The sequence below is a fragment of the Pseudorca crassidens genome, chromosome 8 (genome assembly GCF_039906515.1).
Source record: "Pseudorca crassidens isolate mPseCra1 chromosome 8, mPseCra1.hap1, whole genome shotgun sequence".
NCBI lineage: Eukaryota > Metazoa > Chordata > Mammalia > Artiodactyla > Delphinidae > Pseudorca > Pseudorca crassidens.
In genome coordinates, this window is record NC_090303.1 from 55,260,720 (window position 1) to 55,266,481 (window position 5,762).

The window sequence follows — 5,762 nt, forward strand, 5'->3', positions numbered from 1 at the left end:
TATTTCACTTTAGCTGCTGAAGCACAGGTTTAATCTCACCAATGTTTTTGACATGAATGATTTCAAAGATCTTAAATTTCTACATCCCTCTTTTACAGGTTTCTATCAGTCCATCATTTTCCCTTTAAACTATTCACTCATTCATTCATCAATATTTGTTGAAATAGTTCAAACAATATTTGAAATAACAGGGCTTCCCTGGTGGTGCAGTGGTTGAGAGTCCGCCTGCCGATGCAGGGCACACGGGTTCGTGCCCCGGTCCGGGAAGATCCCACATGCCACGGAGCGGCTAGGCCCGTGAGCCATGGCCGCTGAGCCTGCGCGTCCGGAGCCTGTGCTCCGCAACGGGAGAGGCCACAACAGCGAGAGGCCCGCATACCGCAAAAAGAAAAAAAACCAAACAAAAATCTAGACCAGTCCATTATGCCTTTATTGAGACCCTATTATGCACTAGTCACCTTCTAGGTATTACATATACAGCAAAGCACAAATTACACAAGAATTCTTTGTGCTCACTGCACGTGCATTCCAGGGGAAAGGCAAACAATAAGCATAATGAGTAATTCAAGTACAGTGTGTTACAAAGTAATGAGTGCTATAGAAATAACACAAAGAAAGGAGCAGCAAGGGAAGGGAGCTGGGCCTGTATGTGTGTAATTTCAAATAGAAGTGACTTGACTGCTCTTTTCTGAATGATCTCTGAGTTACAGTAAGTGAAAAAAGCAGGATGTAGAAGAATGTGACTAGTAGGCTGCCACTTGTATTTTTTAAGAATAAGTATGTGTGCTTTTATATGCACAGTCTGTCTGTGAAAGGAGCCCATAAATCATCAACATGGTTGCCTCCATGCAGGAAAACTCATTGTCTGGGGAAAGATGCTTTTTCAAGTACACCTTTCACATCTTGAATTTTGCCCCTGTGCATCATTTTGTCAAATATTTTAACTAATTCTTTAAAATGAAGTTGTTTTATATAACCCAAAATAATCTATAGTAGTTAAATCAATGGTTTAGCAAATAATCTGTGAATATGAAATAAATCACCTAGATTTGGTATTTCCCTACCAGCATGATAAAGTTTTAGTTATCCCAAGAAAAATAACTCTTAGAAGCAATTAACCTTTACAAACAGTCAAAATTATGCAGAAATAAACATATGCCTAATATTTTCATTCTTCTTGTCCTTTTCTTTTCCTCCTATGATCTGCCCATTGCTAATTCTGTTTGAAGGTGAACAGGACAGTGCATGAAGCTACACGCACTCTAACTTTTTTCTCCTCTTTAGCAATTGAAAATCCAACTAACCTTCCTTTACTGGCACCAAGCATAGATTGGCTGGGCTGGAATTGCCTTTACCAATAACACCTGCAGCACTAACAGTGATCCACTGTTGAATCGTAGCTCTTTCGGCAGCCTGGTAAGTCAGTGGGTCTACCAGGAGGCTGGGGTGAAGCTGAGATGGTTTATCTTCACTTTCAGGATTACCAATAGAGTATCCCTGTTAATAACAGTGGTGTTTATCAAAACATTAACTTAAAAGTTTCTCCATCTCTTCAAGCTATTTTGAACATCTTATTTTTTGATAACATCATAGCTAAGTGACCTCCTCTGGGGTCAGCAGGTGAGGCTTGGGTCACATCCAGATTTCGAATGGGGATGATCAGTTCATAACCCTGCCAGTGGCCCGGGAATCTCCAACATTAGCACAGACTTTGTGACCTGGAGAATCAGAGAACTAGATAAAGAGGATGGGGACTTCTTGCCCATTTCCAATTCCCAGAAGTAGCTCCCCTCACCTGTAGTCAGGGATTTTTAAAAATATAACTATTTACTTATCTCACACACTCAACTCTTCCACTTTTACCTTCTCTTGAATTTCTAGTGAGAGTTTCTTTAGGGCATGTTTTATTTTTAAATTCTTTATTGTCATTCCTGACATCATCTCCTAGCCTAGTCTCCACTACTGTCAGTGTCTGGCATATTTTCCCATCAGGACTTTTTTTGGGTACAGGTGGGTGGCAAAATGTTGTTTGGTTTTGCTTCCTGCTGTGTGTTGGCAGGAATCCTAAAAATAGGTTAAAGCCAGGTCCATGGCCTGTGTTTCTTTACTGTACCCCTTACAGTTTTACAGTTCAGGGGCATATGAGGTGAGTGGCTCAATTAGCCCACCTCCAGGCAAAGCAGGAAAGAAGTAGAAAAAGAAGTTTGCTGGGACAAGAAATTAAATTTCAAGTCTACCAGGAAGTAGCTGAGAAGCTTCAGCCACAGAGGTTGATTATTTACCTACGTCACAGATATGCTACAAGAAAACTCAGGGATTTTTTGTTTCTTGTGTTCTTTTTCCGAACAACAAATGTCATCCCTTTGTGTGATGAAGGTACCTTAAGTAGGCAGTATGATTGGAGAACCAAGACTGATCAGGTGCCCTTCTCATCCTACCCAATCCCATTTTATCAGGCAGGACTATACAAAAAACAGACCATACAAACATGGACTCTCATAACTTAAAAGCCCGGGGTATAGAGCTCTCTTCAGGTATGGAGTTCCAACAGTTTCAGAAATCTGTCTCTTCCCATCTCTTTGCTCTCCTTTCCCTTGAAGTGGCTTCTTTCTCAGGTTCACTTTCTCCTCACAGCCACATTCCAGCAGCTCAACAGCCCTCTGGAAAGAGTGTGTGTTGTTCCTGGAAAGATTGCTATTGGCCCAGCTTAGGCTACATGTCATCACTGAGCCAATCACTGTGGACAAAGTTGTGTGCTTTGATTGGCCAGGCCTAAGTCATGGGTCTATTCCTGAAACCCCAGCAGTGCTGCCACTTCCACCTGGACCACAAGGATTGTGCAAGGGTGTTTCTCAAAGAAAAATAGCGCTATGATTAGCAGAAAGGGAATGGATCCTGCAAGGCTAGGACTAGAGGAGGTCAGTGAAGCACCAACAGGGCAAAATTTAAAGAGGCACGCATTTTCTGATTCATGAAAGTTTGGTTTTGACAGTGAGCTTCTCCTCAAACTGTGTGCCCCTCACTCACCTCACCCTCCTCCTGGCCCTGGATGCTGGGCAAACAAAAAAAACAAAAACATTCATATACCCATGTTCAAAACTATGGCTCAGAGTACCTGAAATCCACACCTTCAGAGACTCATTTCTCTGAGTAGGCAGAGACATCTCTAGGGGTTCCCCAATTTCTTTCCCCCCCCAAAATAGCTGCAGGGTAAATCTTTAGTCAGTGAAAGTTTCCCCAATACATGCTAGTTATAGGCTGTCAAGTCAGTAACCTCCAGAGCCAGCACGTGTTAAAAGCCCCACCCCATAAAAATGTGTGGTGCACTGTGAGGGCCAAGGGGGCAAGACCTGGGACTGTACAGAAGAGGGTCCCTGGAGAGGAGGAAAATGACAGAAAAAAAGGAGATACAAGATGCTAAAGGCACACTTTTATCCAATCACTTAATAACACTTAATGAACACTGGCTCTAGGTCGATTTTCCTAAGTTCTACCATATGGAGAAATGAAGGTAGCAGGCTGGCAAGAGAGGATGTAGCCGGAAAGACTCAGGGCACAGTCCATGTGGAAATCTCTGAACACGACCTCTTTGATGGTGTGCAACATCTGGGAAGGCTTATCTGGAGTTCCAATGATAAGGCTTCAGGGAGGAGAGTGAATCCTGCCAAGGGGAAATCCTTGCTTATTCTGGAGGCTGGTGTCTTTGAAAGCTTAATTTTCCCCTACAGTAAAGGTTTAAGGAAAGACTGGGAAAGTTATGAATTGTGTGTCCCTCCTAGGACCAAGGGAAAAATCAATTCTTAAACCACAAGATAAATAAGTCAATTACCTCTTAAGTTTGGTACTAATAAAGAACTTTTTTTCTATCTTTCATATTCCATTAATTTTAATCTTCCCTTTTTGGGACTCTAGTTGCCTTTGGCAAAGAAAAGAGCTTACATAACTGAAATATATCTGCCTCTAATAAAAATCAGGTTTAAAAATTTTTGTCCATCTTAAAAGTTCATAAAGAAATGATTCTGTTATTAGTTGGAGGCTGCATTTGGGAATATGATTTTCCATTCTGTCAACTCACAATGGATCCAAACACTACCCAGAAACCAGGGTAACCTGGTCCACAGACATCAGCTGTCTGCTTCTGGTGGCATATATATCACCATGGTGTGAACGGTGGACGGCTAGATGCCAGCAACCTTACAACCTTATAACTCACTCCCCTGTTCATGGAGCAGCCTTCTACATAAAATGGCTTCCCCAGGATGTGCCTACTGGGAGAGCATGTGGTGGCCAGAATGCCTGGTGCCCTCAGCAACCATATTTCACAGTAACTATTTGCTTTATACTCCATTGATAACTAACAAATCGGCATTCTAGTTGTAAGTACCAGGTTCAGTGTGCTAAGAATCAAGTTTCTGTGCCCACAAGCCCTGCAGATGCTGGACCAGGGGCAAGTCACAGGAACTGTGTTGATCAACCATGAGGCCTCTTAGAGACACAGCAGGAAGCCTTCTTTCCTAGTTACACCCCTTCTCTCACCCTGTGAGTCTTCAAACTGGGAAAATTAGATGCTATAAAAGCAATGACCTTTTTAAGTTCTTCCTTGCCCAAAGAATACTACCAGATGAACTTTTTGCAAAATATAATAATTGGCAGTAGATTTATTAATGAGTGCAAGAAATATTGAGTACCTTATTATATGCCAACTACTGTGCTAGGTGTGGTGGAGAACTCCAGGCTGAAAAGGATAGGGTATCAGTCTTCGAAGCTTGCAGACCAGGAGAGGAGATACACAATAACTTTCTTAAGAGACAAATTATTCTAACTTCTGTAGTAGAAGAATGAACTACACTGTATGGATAAAGAAAAGATTAATTGTAACAAGTGGCTCAGAGAAGACCTCTTGGAAGACATGGGATCTGAGCTGACTCCATGAGATGCTCTGGGGAGAGTTGCAATCCAGGCAAAAGGGGGTTTGGCTCAAAAGTGCAGGGAACAGGACCCCCACGTGGCTGAACATCCTGGGCCTTGGCAAGCATGCCATTAAGACCAGGTGACTGGGTGAGAGACAGACTGGGAAAACTCTGGGCTCTAGACCACAAAGCATGGGAGTGCAGGAGTGCTCTGTCCCACAGATTATCATGGTTAGTTAAATCTTAAACCACCATGGCTGTGTTTTTTGAGCTCTTCCTAAGTAGAAAGACTATCAGTCCAATATATATTATTGCGTATTAAGGTATCATCATCCCTCTCTTTCACTTGGTTTGTTTCTTTTGAGCCATTTAATCTACCTAAATTAAGACCTCCAAATTCAAGATCATCCAGGCTATGAACCCCTCCCTGGAAAAAAAAAAAAAAAGAGGGTTTCCAGGCACAGGGGAAAGATGTCACCTCTGAATTGACACTATGGCACAGGGGGAAATGCCTAGGTGCCTAAATCAGGTGATGTTTTCTCAGCTCTTCAGAGCGGCCCCTCTGGCTCCTTAGGAAAGGGGTCCTCCTCAGCCTCTCCAAGCCTCAATCTGCCTGGGATGCACATATCCCAAGGGGTTTGGGGAAAACGCTTTAAAAACCCCGCTGGCCAGAGATCAGCAGCAACATCTGAAGCAATAGCGACAGTGACAGCACCGGAATTTCTGGTCTTTCCAGCTGCCCAGGATTCCCAGCTTGAACTCTTCCTGGAAACGCTTGCTTTCTTCACCGCTTCTCTTGCGCAATCTTGTGGGCCCCTCCCTCCGCTCTCCGGCTTCTTATACCGACGAGAG

The 5,762-nt window shown here is 43.0% G+C and overlaps 1 long non-coding RNA gene across 2 annotated transcripts in view; it reads right to left on the reverse strand.

Annotated features, from left to right (window-relative positions):
* Positions 1 to 5,762, reverse strand: part of LOC137229093 (uncharacterized) — a 410,710-nt gene that overhangs the window by 350,242 nt on the left and 54,706 nt on the right. The window lies entirely within an intron of this gene.